The sequence below is a fragment of the Theropithecus gelada genome, chromosome 4 (assembly GCF_003255815.1).
Source record: "Theropithecus gelada isolate Dixy chromosome 4, Tgel_1.0, whole genome shotgun sequence".
Taxonomy (NCBI): Eukaryota; Metazoa; Chordata; class Mammalia; order Primates; family Cercopithecidae; genus Theropithecus; species Theropithecus gelada.
In genome coordinates, this window is record NC_037671.1 from 26,785,279 (window position 1) to 26,804,208 (window position 18,930).

An 18,930-nucleotide genomic window follows, 5' to 3' on the forward strand; every position below is an offset into this window, starting at 1 on the left:
CTAAACAACAACAACAACAACAACAAAACCTACTATTTGGTCTCCCCCACAATTTATTTTCTCTCCAATCTACTGCTCGTGAAGAAACCAGTTCTCTTACCTACTTCCAACTCACAGTTTATTATTCATAGAACAGCCAGCATTGTTTCTTTAACATTAAAACCTTATTTTATCTCTGATCCACTTGAGCATAATCAGTGACTATTTTCCAAGAAAAACAAAACCAAATGCTGAATTTCTTAATGTACCCTGTCCCTCAATTACACATCTTGAGCCTGCTGGCCCCCTTTGGGATTGCCCCTGAGGAAAGCTACTTCCAGAATCAACACGTTTGCACACACTTTCCCCCATGTGTGGACTGTGCCAACCCTCCCTGTTGGCCCAGTCCAACTCTCCTCACTATTGGAATTTGCTTATCAGTCCCTGCTTCAGAGAAGCCTTCCCTTACCTCATGCATACTGTTTTCACCCATTGAACATCTTTTCATAATATTTTTTAAAAGTTTAAAATCAAATGTGAATTTTTAGAATATTTTGATAATTGAATTGGACATAGCTCTGAGGATCCATTTTGGTTCACTGCAGAAAATTTAGTCTAGTACCATCTAGATAAATTAAGTCATCTCCAAACTTTGTTTAGTAATATCCACAAAAAGTCATTTCTCCATATCTTTAAATAAATTCCCAGTTCTACTACCCTTCATTCTTCTTTTCCTGTGTGATACTTATCTTAAATCAGGTACTGATGGTAGAGGATGTCTGCTTCACCTTCTTGATGGAATAATTCATTTTACTGGCTCCTTCTTCAGCAATTACTAGTTCCCTTGTACCTGCCACTGTTAACCATAATTTCATGCAGACTATTCTGAACTCCCTCTTGCTCTCTATGGCTAAACATCTGGGGATGTCTTTCATCTTGACAAGATATGCCTCTTAACAATGTAACAAATTGTAAATATTGCCAATATTATTGGATTGCATTTGTGCACATATGTGTCTGCATGTGTGTAATGGGGTATCTTAGTCTATCTGTCAAATAACACCATGCAGTAATTTCCACCATATTGCCACAGAGCGAAGGTAAATCTTCCTAGAAGATTCCATCTTTCTTGGCTTTCATCCAGGGTACAAAGATTGCTTTTCCTCTTAGATAACCACTAATTTACATGTAATATCACCTTTACTTCTGAAACCTGGGGCTGAGCCCAAGACAATTTGGATATACAGATGTATGGCAAGCATCCAACTGCATTTAACTATTGATTATCTCTTCTTATCATTGGTTGTTATCCTAAATTTTGTTTAATGTCTGTTTCCTTCAGTAGACTATAAGCTTTATTACTACATTCTCAGTATTTGACACAGATTTTGGACTATGGTAAAAACTTCATTATTGTTGAATGAATATCTTTAATATAAACATTACAGAATTCTTGATGTATATGTCATTATATTAATATTTAAGACTTTAAGAAAGAAAAAAAATCACTGTAAATATCCATTACCTGACAAGTTAATATTAATCTTGACCAGTTCTTTACTTCTCATAGTGGTATTTTAAATTAAGATTCTTGTCACAGTCTACTGGTCGGTAAAATATATTTTATTGTCCTTTGATTTTAGGCTTTAACATATGAGTTGCTTTGCCCAATTCAGTCCTAAAATAATGATGCAAGTAGACACTTAAAATGCATTTGGTTTCTAGACACTTAAAATGCATTTGGTTTCTAGAGTCCAGTAATGGAGACAATCTCCTATTGGACTATCTCACAGATTACTTTAAATATTAAAGAAAACATTTTTAGAAAGCCTCAAAGATGTCTGAGAGCATCCAAAAGTAGAAAAAAAATATTGAATGAAGTCTACCCTTGAAAGAAAGCAAGGGGACTAAGTGCATCTTTTCTTTTTATGGCCTTTTTATTTCCTGTGGGTAGGACCCAGTTAAACTTCATAGGGCAACTAAATTTCAGATAGAAAATCTTTATTCTTACAGCCTTAAACAATCAGAAGGCAGATTTCAGGGCAAACAGAGTAGGTGAAAAGTAGAGGTGTAATTTCAATAAATGAAACAGCCCCAAAGGTAAAGCCCTAATTCTTCAAATAAACTCTGCCAAAATTTCTGGCTGATTCCTGAACTATGCATGCAGGGGAAGACTCCAAGCAGCCAGAAGTATGGATAAAGATTTGAAAAGGCCAAGCACGGTGGCTCATGCCTGTAATTCCAGCACTTTGGGAGGCCGAGGCAGACAGATAATCTGAGGTGAGGAGTTCAAGATCAGCCTGGCCAACATGATGAAACCCCATCTCTAATACAAATACAAAAATTAGCAGGGTATGGTGGTGTGCACCTATCATCCCAGCTACTCAGGAGGCTGAGGCAGGAGAACCACTTGAAACCGGGAGGTGTAGGTTGCAGTGAGCCAAGAATGCACTACTGAATTCCAGTCTGGGCAAAACAGCAAGACTCCATCTCAAAAACAAAAACAACAACAACAAAAAAGTTGAAGAGAGATTTTAGCTTATGCCTACATCAGAAAAGACAGTGTTTGAAGCCTGTGTCCAGCTGATAACACCGTAACAAATTCAGAGTTTCTACATAAACCCAGGGTATAATCCAAAACCACTAGCCCTATGAAGATACAGAAAAATGTGACCCCCTAGTCAAAAGATACAGCAATCAGTAGGAACTGATCCAAAGATGACACAGATAAAACAATTTTAAAAGAGATTTTTAAGAAGCTATTTCAAGCAGATCCAAAAATGTAAATGAAAATGTTTGTAAAAAGTACACAAATACAAAACCTCAGCAGAGAAACAGAAGCTATGAAAATTTTAGAGCTAAGAAAATCTGAAGTAAAATAATCTCTGAATGAGCTTAACAGAATATAGATGTTAGAAGAAAAAATTTAAAGACAGAACAATGGAAAAACCCAGTCTGAAGAACAATCACAACAATAACAAAAAACATCTGTATACAATGTAGAGGCCTTAAAAAACTATCAAAAATATTAAAAGATTTCATAAGCTATTGGAGCAGAAAATGCGGCAGAAAAATATATAAGGAAATAATGGTTAAAATCTCCCACATGCATGAAATGGAGCACATAAAACAAACTGGAACCTGTGTCAGTCTCACTGCCTCTAACCTTAATTACACGAATGTCCTTTTTAGAGAATCTGGTCCCTTCTTCACAGAGCTCAATGTACACCTTTCCCTGGAGTTAGAGAAGTTGCAAAGGATCCAGTGAGAGGTGGAATCATTGTAGGCTCAGCTGCTGCCCCACGCCAATAAAATGATCCAGCAAATAAACCACGACATGCATGAGCTACAAAAGTACGAGGCGACACTATCTCAACATTCCTAGACTTAGTAATATATGACTGCTGATTGACTTCTGTTCTCCAGATTTTGCACAAAACTGTTTTGCTAACCACTACTAACTGGAAACATAGTGGACAGAGAAGTCTGAGAAGTGTAGCTCAGAGTAGCTAAGTTGAGACATTCCAAAGCCACCACCGTTGACTTCTTGTCAACTTAGCACCCACACATATACCTCTAAACTTCACTTAATTTCAAAACACAGTCACATTTTTGCCTGGCATCATGCAATTATCTTGCATACAATAAAAATAAAATTATGCTGACCATCAGCCTGGGAAGACAAAGAGGGCAGATCACTCGAGCCCAGAAGGTCAAGACCTGCCTGGGCAACATGGTGAAATTCTGTCTCTACAAAAAAAAAAAAATATGAAAAGTTAGGCAGGTATGATGGTGCATACCTGTAGTCCCAGCTACTCGGGAGTTTGAGGTGGGAGGATCTCTTTAGCCCCAGAGGTCAAGGCTACAGTGAGTCATGATTGTGCTACTGTACTTCAACACAGGAAACAAGAGTGAGACTCTGCCTCAAGAAATAAATAAACAATGCTAACACTTTTCCCAAAAGATGAGGTCCCTTTTCATCTTTGAATGAACATCAGTTAATTCTTCTGGTTCATTCACACTCTTGAGATCCTATAACTAAAATCATGAGATTAAAAAAAAAGTGTTAGATGGTAAGAATATGGGAGAGAAGAAGATAATAAAAGTATTTGGTAAATATATGTAATCAAGTTTTTATATTTGTAACTACTAGAGCCATCATTTCTGTACATGACCATGTAGGTGGTACTTACAAAGATTTTTCCAGTGTACTCATGCCATATGCCCTTTGCCCTCAGGAAGCACTCTAGCTAGTGGTGGTACCTTGCCTGATGCAATGACACCAATATTCATTCATGGATGATCTGCATCTTTAGCAGTCCCGATTGAATTGGGTCACTGTGCTTTTCCATTGACATCACAGGATGTGGGAGTACTAAGAATCCCATGGAATATTTTAGACATACTCCTCTTTATCCCCTGTACTGAATAGTGTCTTCCCAAAATTCATGTCCACTAGGAATCTGTGAATGTGACTTTATTTATAGATAGGTTATTTGCAGAAGGAATCCAGTTAAGATGAGGTCATACTAGATTAGGATGGGCCCTATATCCAATATAATTGTTGCCTTCATAAGAAGGAAATATAGACACAGAGACACAACGGAGAAGGCCATTTGATAATGGAGTCAGAGATTAAAATGATGTGACTACAAACCAAGGAATGACAAGCATTGCCAGCAAACAAAAGCTAGGAAAAGACAAAGATGGATCCTCTTCTGAGACCTCAAAGACTGAGTACACTGTTTGAAGTTCTTCCCACTGGGAGGTTATCCCTTCACCAGTGTCCCTCCAGATTGTTCTAATGTGAAAATATAGTGTTGTAGCTGCCCACTTTCAAGTAATGCCTGCTTATCATGCAGAACCATCTGAAAATGATGCTGATGATGCTGGAGCCTTCTTATTCTCACTCAGTTGCTCACAGGATGCTCCCCGTGAGAACACAGGTTTGAACTGGGAGAAAGAAGATGATGAAGCAAGAGTAGGTGTCACCAGAATCTGGGCCACTTCTTCCTTCAACTTACTGCCCCTTTTCTGGCCTCCCCAGTTTGAACTTGATCTCACATATACCATTTCTATTTGTTGATGGAGTGCTGCATGCATACTGTTTTGTCTTGGTGGACCAGATGACATCCAGTTTTTAATGTACAACTGAGGTGCCTGGTAACTTGGTAATCCATAATCAAATATCAAGTCTCTGTCAAAGCAATGTTGTAAACCAGAAATTAGTTCTCAAAAGGAAATTAGTTATTCTCCAAGCATGCATGAGTTTCTTTCAAAATCCTCATTCTCCATCTGTGAAATGAGTCTGAGTTACATGCCCAAAGGAAGAATACATTTACCTCCAAAAACCAAAGAGTTCCAGTAAGTTGTATCTCTTTCTAGATCACAGGAGAGGCTGGATGCAGCAACTTATTCTTCACGTTGGAAGGAATATCATGGCATACCTAAAACCACTGGGCCTTTCAGAAATTTCACCAAGATGGTAGGCACCAGACTTTTTGTTTGATTTATTTCCCATCCTCTGGCAATGCAAGTATCTAGAATAACTGGCACTTACTGCTTACTGTGTCCTATAAGAAAATAACAACAATATAATATTATGGCCCAACCTATATCTTATGGCATAGAAAAGTAACAATTGTCCCAAGTAGTAGATATGGCACAGAACTGAAGAGTTAAGATAGCCCTGGAACTCTCCCCACTTCCTATAGCCTTTACTAACAAATATAGACAGAAAAGCATTCACTGGATCAACAGCTTCATACCAGATGCAGAAGGATATGGGATATGTTGCTTTGATTCAGTAATGAAATCACATCTGGAACAGCAGCTGTAATTGCCGTTACTACCTGAGTAAGTATAAAACAAGCCCCTCTTATTCTCTAAGATCAGCCTGTCTTCTGCACAGGCCAAGTGCGTGAGTTGATGGGGACGTGGCTGGGATCGCCACTACTGTTTCCTGATGCTGACATAATCTCTGCAATCTGCAATTCCTCCAGAAATGTGGTTTTATTTTAGTTTTACTCTTTTCAAAAGTCGAGGCAGTTCTAGTTGTTTCCATGTGGCCTTTTCTACCACAATTGGAATTTTTTTTATTCCATGTATCATGGAATGAATGTGGGGAACCTACCAGTGGCTGAGTATGACTATTCCAATTACACATTCTAGAACTGCAAACAAAAATAAAATCACAAAGTGGATTGGGGAACCCACTGGACCTGCTTTTTGAAATGGACCCAAGTCAAAACTCCAGTGGTCACTGGACCTCTGTAAGCTACTACTGTAACTAACATATCACAGTAATGTTTAGTAATGGCTGAAAAATTAAGATTGTTTCCCCTTTACCCTGACAAGTAACAATAGGTCCTTTTGTGAAAGGCTAGGAGGAAGATAAACAGTAAATATTTTTGGCAATGTAGTAAGGTCTTTCCTCAGTGGAACCCAGCCTCTCCTTAACTCAAGGAGCTCTGGGCTTTGAACTGGCTCAAACAATTACAACTAATAAATGAATTTCTTAAAGTTTCAAGACTTAATACAAAAATCAATTGTATTAAAATATATTACGCACAAAAAATGTTTAAAAAAATGAGTCTCAATTCCTTAAGATCTGTTCATATGCATATTCCCCAGGTTTTGTTGATATAAATGGGGAAAATCATGTAATTCTTTTGGTGTGTATACTACTCCTTACACTGTTTTATCTCACCCTCTAGTCCATGTTGGATTTGAGTCTACATGTAGGCCTCTAAGCAAGAAGAGGAAAGGAAGGTAGGTACTGAGAAGAATCAGCAGTATCTCACACAAGGCAACTACCAACGGGGGAGGTTATCCTTGTAGACAAGAATTCATTAATTTTCTCAGGCAAGGATGGAAGGTTTCTTGCAGTAACAACAACAAAATGGTTGTTACTTAATGCTCCAATTCTCCCAAAAGAGACACTGATAAGTTGGGACTTCAATTTGTGTGATATAAACCCATTTGTAGAAACAGACTTTGGATTTGATTTTCAAAATCTTTAGCTCTGCAGCTGTAGAGGCTAAGGTTTGGTTTGGTTTTAAGGGCAGTAACAGAAGCTGTCACCTCTCTTACAGTAGACATTGATCTGGGAGCTAAAAACACTGCAACAAGTTCATCACTTTGCCTAAATTTTCCAGCATATTTAGAACAACCAACTTAGCCTATCATACTCTATTTTCACACACAAAAATGTTCTGTAACAGCAAATACATGATGACACAGATACTTGTCTTCAACAGGTTTTTTATTATGTCTACAAGCAACAATAATTTCCATAAATTAATTGCCACTGAATTCCTAGGGCCAGCAGATCCCCTTTGTTACTGGAAACAGAGTCAACAATGTCTAAACTTCATCTGATCAGAGGACCAATTTCAAGTAATCTAGAAATAGCTCATAGAATTATGCTTAAGATTCTGCCCCCCAAGCCAATTCTTATTGACAAATTCTTTGTCAGTCAGAGTACAAGAGGCAGAACTCTTAACACAATTTGACCATAAGCAATTGTGGGAGCTGGTTGACCAGTTTGTGTAACACTTTTGTCTTCTAGCTGAAGTCCATGAGGCAGATGACCAGGAAGGGAAGATGAATATAAAGCGGAGGAGAACAAAGGTAAGCCGGAACCCACAAGTAACAGAATCTAGGTTATTTACTGCTGCATAAAACTACCCACAATCTAATGGCTTAAAACTAAGAGGACAATAACTATGTATTATCTCACACAGACTTTATGTGTCAGAAATTCAGGAGCAGCTCAGCTGGTCTTAGAAAGTTACAGTCAGGTGTGAACTCCAGTTTCTGTCATCTACAGGCCTGACAGGGCTGGAGTAACTATTTCCAAGACAGCTCACTCAATATGGCTCAATTAATGGCAGATGATTAGGAGGAGAACTAGTTTTCTCACCACACATTCTTCTTCATAGGGCTACTTGAGTGTCCTTACAATATTTCACCTGGCTTTACCTAGCGTGAGGGATCTGAGAGAGAGCAAGCACTGAGAAAGTCACAAGGCTTTTTATAACTTTAACACTGAACAATGTTTGCATCCCTCGCCAATATTTATAGGTTGAAATCCTAACTCCCAATGTTATGGCATAAGGAGATGGGGCCTTAGGGTGAAAATTGGGTCTCAGGAGCATAGCCTCCAAGTATAGGACTACTGCTCTTATTAAAGGAGACTCCAGACTTTTTAATCATCACTATTCTAACTGCCATGAGATAGTATCTCATTGTGGTTTTGATGTGCATTTTTCTTTTTTTATTTATTTTTTATTACTATACTTTAAGTTCTAGGGTACATGAGCATAACGTGCAGGTTTGTTACATATGTATACTTGTGCCATGTTGGTGTGCTGCACCCATCAACTCGTCAGCACCCATCAACTCGTCATTTACATCAGGTATAATTCCCAATGCAATCCCTCCCCCCTCCCCCCTCCCCGTGATAGGCCCCAGTGTGTGATGTTCCCCTTTCTGTGTCCAAGTGTTCTCATTGTTCAATTTCCACCTATGAGTGAGAACATGCGGTGTTTGGTTTTCTGTTCTTGTGATAGTTTGCTGAGAATGATGGTTTCCAGCTGCATCCATGTCCCTACAAAGGACACAAACTCATCCTTTTTTATGGCTGCATAGTATTCCATGGTGTATATGTGCCACATTTTCTTAATCCAGTCTGTCACTGATGGACATTTGGGTTGATTCCAAGTCTTTGCTGTTGTGAATAGTGCCGCAATAAACATGCGTGTGCATGTGTCTTTATAGCAGCATGATTTATAATCCTTTGGGTATATACCCAGTAATGGGATGGCTGGGTCATATGGTACTTCTAGTTCTAGATCCTTGAGGAATCGCCATACTGTTTTCCATAATGGTTGAACTAGTTTACAGTCCCACCAACAGTGTAAAAGTGTTCCTATTTCTCCACATCCTCTCCAGCACCTGTTGTTTCCTGACTTTTTAATGATTGCCATTCTAACTGGTGTGAGATGGTATCTCGTTGTGGTTTTGATTTGCATTTCTCTGATGGCCAGTGATGATGAGCATTTTTTCATGTGTCTGTTGGCTGTATGAATGTCCTCTTTTGAGAAATGTCTATTCATATCCTTTGCCCACTTTTTGATGGGGTTGTTTTTTTCTTGTAAATTTGTTTGAGTTCTTTGTAGGTTCTGGATATTAGCCCTTTGTCTGAATGACTAGTGATGATGAGCTTTTTTCATGTTTGTTGGTCACATACATGACTTCTTTTAAGAAATGTCTGTTCATATCCTTTACCCACTTTTTGATAGTTTTTTTTTTCTTGTAAATTTGTTTAAATTCCTTGTGGATTCTGGATATTAGACCTTTGTCAGATAGGTAGACTGCAAAATTTTTCTCCCATTCTGTTGGTTGCCTATTCACTCTGATGATAGTTTCTTTTGCTGTGCAGAAGCTCTGTAGTTTTATTAGATCCCAGATTCTAATGAGGCTGTGGAGAAATAGGAACACTTTTACACGTTGGTGGGACTGTAAATTAGTTCAACCACTGTGGAAGACAATGTGGCAATTCCTCAAGGATCCAGAGCCAGAAATACCATTTGACCCAGCCCTCCCATTACTGGGCATATACCCAAAGGATTATAAATCATTCTACTACAAAGACACATGCGTATGTATGTTTACTGCAGCACTATTCACAACAGCAAAGACTTGGAACCAACCCAAATGGCCATCAATGATAGACTGGATAAAGAAAATGTGGCACACATACCCATGGAATACTATGTGGCCATAACAAAGAATGAATTCATGTCCTTTGCAGGAACATGGATGAAGCTGGAAACCATCAGCCTCTGCAAACAAACACAGGAACAGAAAACCAAACACCGCATGTTCTCACTCATAAGCAGGAGCTGAACAATGAGAACACATGGACACGGGGAGGGGAACTTCACACACTAGGGCCTATTTGGGGTTGGGGGGGCATGCTAGGGGAGGGAGAGTATTAGGACAAATACCTAATGCATGTGGGGCTTAAAGCCTAGATCATGGGCTGATAGGTGCAGCAAATCACCATAGCATATGTATACCCAGGTAACAAACCTGCACGTCCTGCACATGTATCCCAGAACTTAAAGTAACATTTTTAAAAATTAAATAAAGAAATAAATAAAAAAGGAGATCCCAAAGAACTGTCTTGCTCTTTCCGCCATGTGAGGATACAAGGCACAGCAGGCAGTCTGCAATGTGGAAGAGAGGCTGCACCGGAAGTGGAGCATGCTGGCACCTTGATCTTCAATGTTCAGCCTCCAGACTGTGAGAAATAAATGGCTGTTGCTTGTAAGCCACCCAGGCTATGGGATTCCGTTATAGCAACCTGAACTGAGTATAACACTGTGCACCATCACTTCTTTCCTTATTTGTTAAAAGCAGGGATCTAAGTCCTACCTGCACTTGAGTAGAATTAGGCTCTTGCTTTTGAAGAAAAGAGTGTCAAAGAATTTGTGGAAATATTTTAAACTATAACATAAAAATACCAGGTTTCTGTTTCTACTCTTGTGTATTTATTCAAAAGAAAGCAAGCTTAAGTTCACAAAAAAAGATATATATGAGAATGAACATAACAGTTTTGTTTTAAAAACAGTAAAGACCTTAGGCATCCACCAACAGAGAATGGGTAAACACACTGGTATATTCATACAATTTAATATTGCACAGAAACAAAAAGAAACTATTGATTGTACAAATATACAAGAATGCTTAAAAAATGATGCTCAATAAAACAAACCTAACACATTTGATTTCCTACGTCTGAACCCATACATATGAAGTTCTAAAACAGCTAAATTGTACTATATAAACAAAATCAGAACAGTGGTTGCCTCTAGACTCGAGAGACGAGAACATACTGTGAAGTATCATGGGGGAATTTTCTGTGGGCATCACGGACACTCTGTAACTTGACAGGAAAATGTTACACTAACATCTACATTTATTAAAACTCATAGAATAGTATGCTTAATATTTGTGCTTGTCACTGTATATAAATTGTACCCAAAATGTAAGCAAATATGAAACAGTTGATAATGATATGCATTTTCACAAGTTACGGGTGAAATATACTGCTATCTGGAACTTACTCTGACATATAGAAAAATAAGATGAACTAATGGATGTATAGAGAGATGAGGGTTGGATGGATATACAAGTAATAAAGCAGGTCTAGCAAAATATTAATAGTGGAATCAATAATTGTAGTACCTATATGGGTGCTCATTGTCCAGTTGCTTCCTCTTTTCCATATGTTTAAACATGTTTACAATAACATGCTGGGGTAATGTGCTTGAATAATTTGGTTTGACCTCTTATGATTCTGCCACCACTATGAGGAGAACATGCCCAGGTTCACCTGCTGGTCTAAGGAACAGGAGGGATATCAGGAACAAACCTGATCCCAAACAGTAGCGTGGAGGCCAGCCTGGCCAATCCTTGATAGACTGGCCAATCCCCATGTGCATTGCAGCTGGGGGACTGGGAATAAATGATTATCGTTTTTAGTCTTTGAATTTCAGGATGATTTGTTACGTAGCATTATGGCAAGAACTGAATCACTAAGGTAATTATTTTCCCAAATTATCACTTTGTAGAGATATATAAAAGAAATGTTTATATTTTAAAAAATGCTTCACTATGTGTCACGCAGAAGAAATGAAAATTATAATCCATGCCTTATAGAGAGCCTTCACTATTGAAAACATACAAAAAGTGCATGGGCAAATAAGTAGCAGGTATGAAGATAATGACATAAACACATTAAATATATTCCTAGGTGATAGGATGGTAAAGGCACTTGCTTTACAATTGGACAATCAGAGGAAGCCAGCATCTAATAAGATTTGATTGAATTTAAAAGCAACATATAATCAGTTTTGCAATGGTTTAGGTAAAACTGAAAGGATGACCTCCCAAGGTCCCTTCATTATAATTTTATAATTCTTTGGCTACAGCGTTGCTTAACCCAGAGACTGGCTGCCTAAGGGAACATAGTATTAAATTATATTCAACCATAGGAGCTGCAATGGCCAATATGAGTCCAAAGTGTTGGGAAGAATCTCTGAGGAGGTTCAGAGAGAAGTAGAACAAAAAAAAAAAAAGCTCATTTTGATTCAGGTCTGGCAACTTATCCAATTAAATTTAATTAGCCCTTCAAATTAATTTTGAACAAATTTCCAATCGTTTTATATGCAGCCTCCTCCTTCCATATCTTTTCTTTCTTCTCCAAAGATAGATCCCTGGAATTAGACTATGGAAAAGTCGCAAAGCATATTCCTTTCTCACTCAGCTGAAAAGCCATGAGGCTTTGTAAGGGTCTGTGAGCAGTCATGACCCTGCCCTCTAAACATCACCTCCAAGGCATGTCCATCTAGATGAGCTCAGGCCCGACAGTCTGGAGCCTGGAAGGCTGCTGCTTTTCAAGGGTAATCATTCATCACGACCTGAAGTCTCCTAGCCAACTAATTGAAAAATAAATAGGAGCATTTTCACTGCAACAATAAAGGCTGACCTTTGCACCGCAGACCTTTGTGTCAGTTTGGAGAAAAAAATACAAGATTTTTATAAAGTCATCTGTATGCTTTATGGTTCACATCCCCCACTGTGAATCCAACTGAGGGCTTCTCAAGAAGGTCACCCAGTTTGTCAATCCTTTCACGAGAGAAGGCATTAAGCCATAAACTGGAAGACCTAGGCAGAGTTGAGTCCCAGGCAAAATTATGAATTGAATTCCAATGCCCTTCCTCCTGAATTTTCAGGTCCGGAAGGCCTCATGACTCTCTTTTGCCCATCACTCCCCATGTTACACAACTCCAAGACTTCATGCCTTTCACTAGGTATCAGGTAAACCCCCCATAATAAGACTCTTCCAGTGCCAGCGCGTGCTTTCCTACTAGCCCTACGCAAGACATTTTACTGTATGTTTTTATTTTATTTATTTATTTTTTTTTTTTTGAGACGGAGTCTTGCTCTGTGACCCAGGCTGGAGTGCAGTGGCGTGATCTCAGCTCACTGCAAGCTCCGCCTCCCGGGTTCACGCCATTCTCCTGCCTCAGCCTCCCAAGTAGCTGGGACTACAGGCGCCCACCACCACGCCCAGCTAATTTTTTGTATTTTTAGTAGAAACGGGGTTTCACCGTGTTAGCCAGGATGGTCTTGATCTCCTGACCTCATGATGTGCCCACCTTGGCCTCCCAAAGTGCTGGGATTACAGGCATGAGCCACCACACCCAGCCACTGTATGTTTTTAAATCTAATCCACTTCTGTGTATAAATTACAAAGTAAAGTACACTTATTTATCTCTCAGCAAATACATATATTTTGTTCAGAGGGAAGAATAGCTTGGAAATCAGATCTGGTTCCAACATGAGTCAGTAGCTGTGTAATTTTGAAGAAGTGTTAACTTTTTTGAACTCTGTCTAAAAAAGGGCAACAAAGTATTTCATAAAGTTATTGTAAAAATTAAAAGTGGTAACAGGAAGAGAGAACCAAACACCACATGTTCTCACTCATAATTGGGAGCTGAAAAATGAGAACACATAGGCACAGGGAGGGGAACAACACACACTAGGGCCAGTTGTGGGGGTGAGAGGCAAGTGGAAGGACAGCATTAGGACAAATACCTAATTCATGCAGAGCTTACAACTTAGATGACGGGTTGATGGGTGCAGCAAACCACCACGGCACATGTATACCTACGTAACAAACCTGCATGTTCTGCACATGTATCCCAGAACTTAAAGTAAAATAAAATATAGTGATAATATATGTGAAATATCCAATAGAGAGTATAGTATTTAAGTATCTTAGTAACTATATAACAACCCAAATATAAACTGTAATCTATCTGATAATTAAGAGCAAATAATGTCACATTCCAGGTACTCTGGGAGTTCAATGTCTCTCCAAGTTTTCTATGAATTCTCAAGCAGGCTTATATACCCATGATCACCTTATCTATAGTTCTGAGTCCTCTCTCTACTAAAACAATTCAGTTCATGACTTGTGCATCACAGAAATACAACTTATTTTTGAATTTACATACCATACGCATATGTATAAAGCTTGCAAAAAATAAGAACACAAAGCAGACTTCAAAATTTAATGAGATGGTGACTTTTTTATTCAAGAAATATGGGCAAGTTCAATTAAATTTTCGATGGGCAAGTTCAATTAAATTTTTGATTTGATGAAAGTCCTTGAACCTGTGATACTCTGCTGTTTTGGTCCTCTCTTCACCCATATTCAAATTCTCACCTATTTCTAATTATTGCTTGGCTTATTTATTAATCTTTGCTACAAAGTCTCAGCTTCTATCCTAAAGTTTTAGGCAGATATTTTCTTAAACGATAACTTCATATGAAAAAGAAAAAAAAAATCTTAGGGAAATTAAGTTAAATTTTGAAAATTGTTATCTTATTAATTTCTTTATAATTTAATATCCATAAAAACAGTTTCACGTCTTAAAAAAAAATTCTCACCCATTGGAAGACAATGTCTCACATTCAGTGCGTGCTCAAATATTCATTAAAAGTAGTGAAGCACTAAACTGTGGAGAGGAAGCTTTTACAGACCCCTTAAATCAGACCACATAAGCAAGTGACTGCTTCTAGTCAGGAACCAACTGGCCAACCTTTATGCCTTAAGAAAGATGACCACGAGCTTTCCCTTCTCATTGTTATTTTTTTGTGTCTTTTTGATCAGAACACATTTTCCCCCAGCTTTATTGACATATAATTGACTAGTGAAAGTTGTATAAATTGAGGGGTACAAACCTGTTTTAATATATGTACACATTGTAAAGTGATGACCACAATGAAGCTAACATATCTATCACCTCATACAGTGATCTTTTGTGTGAGAACACTTAAGACACACTCTTTCAGCAAATTTCAAGTGTACAATGCAGCATCATTAACTATATTCACCATGCTGTACATTGGATCTCCAGAGGTTATTCATCATGCCTGACTTAAACGTTTAAGTCGGTTGCACCCTTTAACCAATATTTCTCCATTTCCCACAATCTCCAGGGCCCAGCAAGTACCATTTGATGCTCTGTTTTCATGAGTTCAACTTTTTTAGATTTCACACATACGTGAGATAATACAATATTTGTCTTGCTATGTCTGGCTCATTTTACTTGGCATTATGTCCTCCAGGCTCATCCATGTTGTTGCAAATGGCAAGATTTCCTTAATTTTAAGGCTGAATTATATTCCATTGAATATTTTTATAAATATCTATATATCTAAATTGTTTTCTTTTTCCATTCATTCATTGATGGACACTTAGTTTGTTTCCGTATCTCAGCTGTTGTGAATAATTCTGTAATAAACATGGGCATACAGATATCCCTTCGAGATATTTCATATGTTTTATATAAAGCCAGAAGTAGGATTGCTGATTCACAAGGTAAGTTGTTTTTTTTTTTTGGTTTTTTTTTTTTAAGATATGGAGTCTCGTTCTGTCGCCCAGGCTGGAGTACAGTGGCATGATCTCGGCTCACTGCAACCTCTGCCTCCTGGGTTCATGCCATTCTTCTGCCTCAGCCTCCCAAGTAGTTGGGACTACAGGCACCCACCACCGCGCCCGGCTTTTTTTTTTTTTTTTTTTTTTTTTTTGTATTTTTAGTAGAGACAGGGTTTCAGAGCCTTCATACTGGTTTCTGTAATAGCTGTATCAATTTACATTCCTACTAACCAACAATGTATAAGGGTTCCCTTTTCTCCACCTCTTCGCCAACACGTATCTCTTGTCTTTTTGATGGTCATTCTAACTAGTGTGAGGTAATATTTCATTGTGGTTTTGATTGACATTTCCCTGATGATTCGTAACGGTAAGCACTTTTTCATAGACCTGTTGACTTCTTTGGAAAAATATTAAGTGTTTATTCAGGTCTTTTGCACATTTTTAATATTTGGGCTACTTTTAAATTAACTTATTTTTTATTTTGGGTTGTGTTCTTTATCTATTTTGGATTATTGATCCCTTATCAGATGTACGACTTGCAAATATTTTTTCTCCCATTCTGCATATTGTCTCTTCACTCTGTTGATCTTTTTATTGTCATGGAAAAGCTTTTCAGTTTGATATAATCCCACTTCTCTATTTTTGCTTTTGTTGCTGTGTTTTTGAGGTCATATCCAAAAAGTCATTGTCCAGACCAATGTCAAGAAGATTTTCCTTTGTGTTTTCTTCTAGAAGTTTTACAGTTGAAAGTCTTACATTTAAATTTTTAATGACTTTTAAGTTGATTTTATATATGGGGTAAGATAAGGGCCGAATTTCATTCTCTTCATGTGAATATTCGGTTTTCTCAACATCATTTATTAAAAAGACTATCCTTGCCCCAGTGTATGTTCTTTACACCCTTGTCAAAAATCAGTTGACTGTAAATGTGCTTATTCCTCGGTTTTCTATTCTGTTCCATTGGTCTGTATGTCTGTTTTTATGCCAGTGCCATACTGTTTTAATTACTGTTGCATTGTAATATATTTTGAAATCAGGAAGTGTGATACCTCCAGCTTTGTTCTTGCTCAGTGTTGCTTTGGCTATTTAGGATCTTTTGAGGTTTCATATAAATTTTAGCATTGTTTTTTCTACCTTTGAGAAAAGTTTCATTGGAATTTTGTTAAAGATTACATTGAATCTGTAAATCACTTAGGGTACTGTGGCCACTTTAATAATATCGATTATTCCAATCCATGGACGAAAAATGTATATCCATTTAATTGTTTCTTGAATGTTTACATCAATGTTTTAAAGTTTTTGTGTACAGATCTTTCACCTCTTTGGTTAAATGCATTCCTAAGTATTTTTATTCTTTTTGATGCTATTGTAAATGGGTTTTCTTTTTTTTTTGAGTAATTCATTGTTTTTTTGTTTGCTTGTTTTCTGAGACAGAGCCTTGCTCTGTCGCCCAGGCTGGAGTGCAGTGGCCGGATCTCAGCTCACTGCAAGCAAGCTCCGCCTCCCAGGTTTATGCCATTCTCCTGCCTCAGCCTCCCGAGTAGCTGGGACTACAGGCACCGGCCACCTCACCTGGCTAGGTTTTTGAATAATTCATTCTTAGCATGTGAAAATGCAACTGATTTTTGTATTTTGATTTTGTATCTTGCAACTTTATTGAATTCGTTAGTTTTAACAAACTTTTTTGGTGGCGTCTTTAGAGCTTTCTATATATAAGATCATGCCATCTGTAACAGAGATGATTTTACTACTTCCTTTCCAATTTGGATGCCTTTTATTTTTCTTGCCTAATTTCTCTAGCTAAGACCTTCCATATTATGTTGAATAGAAGTGGTGAGAGTGTTCCTGATCTTAGAGGAAAAGCCTTCAGTTTTTCACCACTGAGTATGAGGTCACTCTGGGCTTATCAAAACACTTTCAAGATGGCCACGGAAAGATTTCTTTTCTTAATTTTTTCTCTCCTAATTCTTCCTGAAACTCAAAATTTTGAACTTGAAAATAATTGCAAAAGCTACTATCGTTTAATGTAATTTATTTTACATTCTTGTAATTTAAGTATCTATATATTATCTATCTATACACATGCAAATGCATATTAAAGAAGTGCTCTGAGTTTCTGAGTTCTGGCACAACTTTCTCAAGACACCAGAATAGGAATTCTAATAAATGGCCTCAGTTAGTAGAGAAATACTTCTAGACAAAGCAGCACAACAGGTAAAAGGCCACCTTTAAGTCACAACAGAAAGCCAAACAGAATTGTTCTAAATAAAATTAAAAAAACACAATTTTGCCAAACGTTTTTCACTAGCATTTTACAAATGTTGAGATGTCAGCTAAAAATTGGTCAATCTTTGAAGATACTTGCAAATCTTTTCAATGTTATATTATCTTAGATAATATATGCAACAAGTTTGCTCAAAAGTATTTCTTCAAACTCTATTTAAATTGTCAGTGAAATAAATGATAGGAAGTCCCTTCTCAGCTGTGTTGATTTTTTTAAGCACTAAATTAAAACTCTACTATTATTTTTGCCTTATGCTTATTGAGGTCATGACAAATTGACTATCATAAAGTAGAATTTGATTAAAGATAATGAGACAAAATATTCAAATAAATCACATTTTAGGACTACAATATAATAGATTGGTAAAATTAACCTAAACCATATGTACTATTCAGCATTATCTAAAAAAAGTCATAAAACAGCAGGATGATTTTCTTCTGTTCCAGGCTCATTGTCTTTTTCCATCACTAATTATATGACAGTAAATTATGAATCATGCATAAATCCCACACTGGCTAATTTTTAACAGAAGTTAAATCTGACTGAATTTTCTATCTCCATGCAATTTTAGTATCATTGGAAGCAAACTGGGAGAAAAACATTATGAAAATACATATTTTGGATTCTCTTCTCTCTCTAGGTACAGATTCTTCACTCTATGAGCTTTACTCAAAAATTAAGAGGGTTAACATGCTATTCAATCCCAATCAATGTTATCATTTCGTTCTTTGCAAAATCAGATATGTATTTTTGTAACTTTTAATATATTTAGAAAGTTGTTTTGATACTTTTTGGAAATGCTTATCTACTATTAGACACAACAGATAAATTAAAACATTTATTTTATGTATTCTATAGACATTTTATATTTTGATTGATAAGAAATTATGTATAAATCCATACCACTGAGATAAAGTAAAAAAAATAAATAAATAAATCCTAGACAACTGCCAGAGAAGTGATTTCAAACAAATTCCTTCTCCTCTTTGTAGAAGGAAACATTAAAAAGTAATGAAATAAGTCTCAATTCTTAGACATTTTGGGAAAATCAGCCATGAGCACATTTCCTAGCTGTCTGAGCTTGATTTGAAGTCAAACAAATCAAACATCTATATTTGATAAAACATTGTTAAACAAAGATAATTAA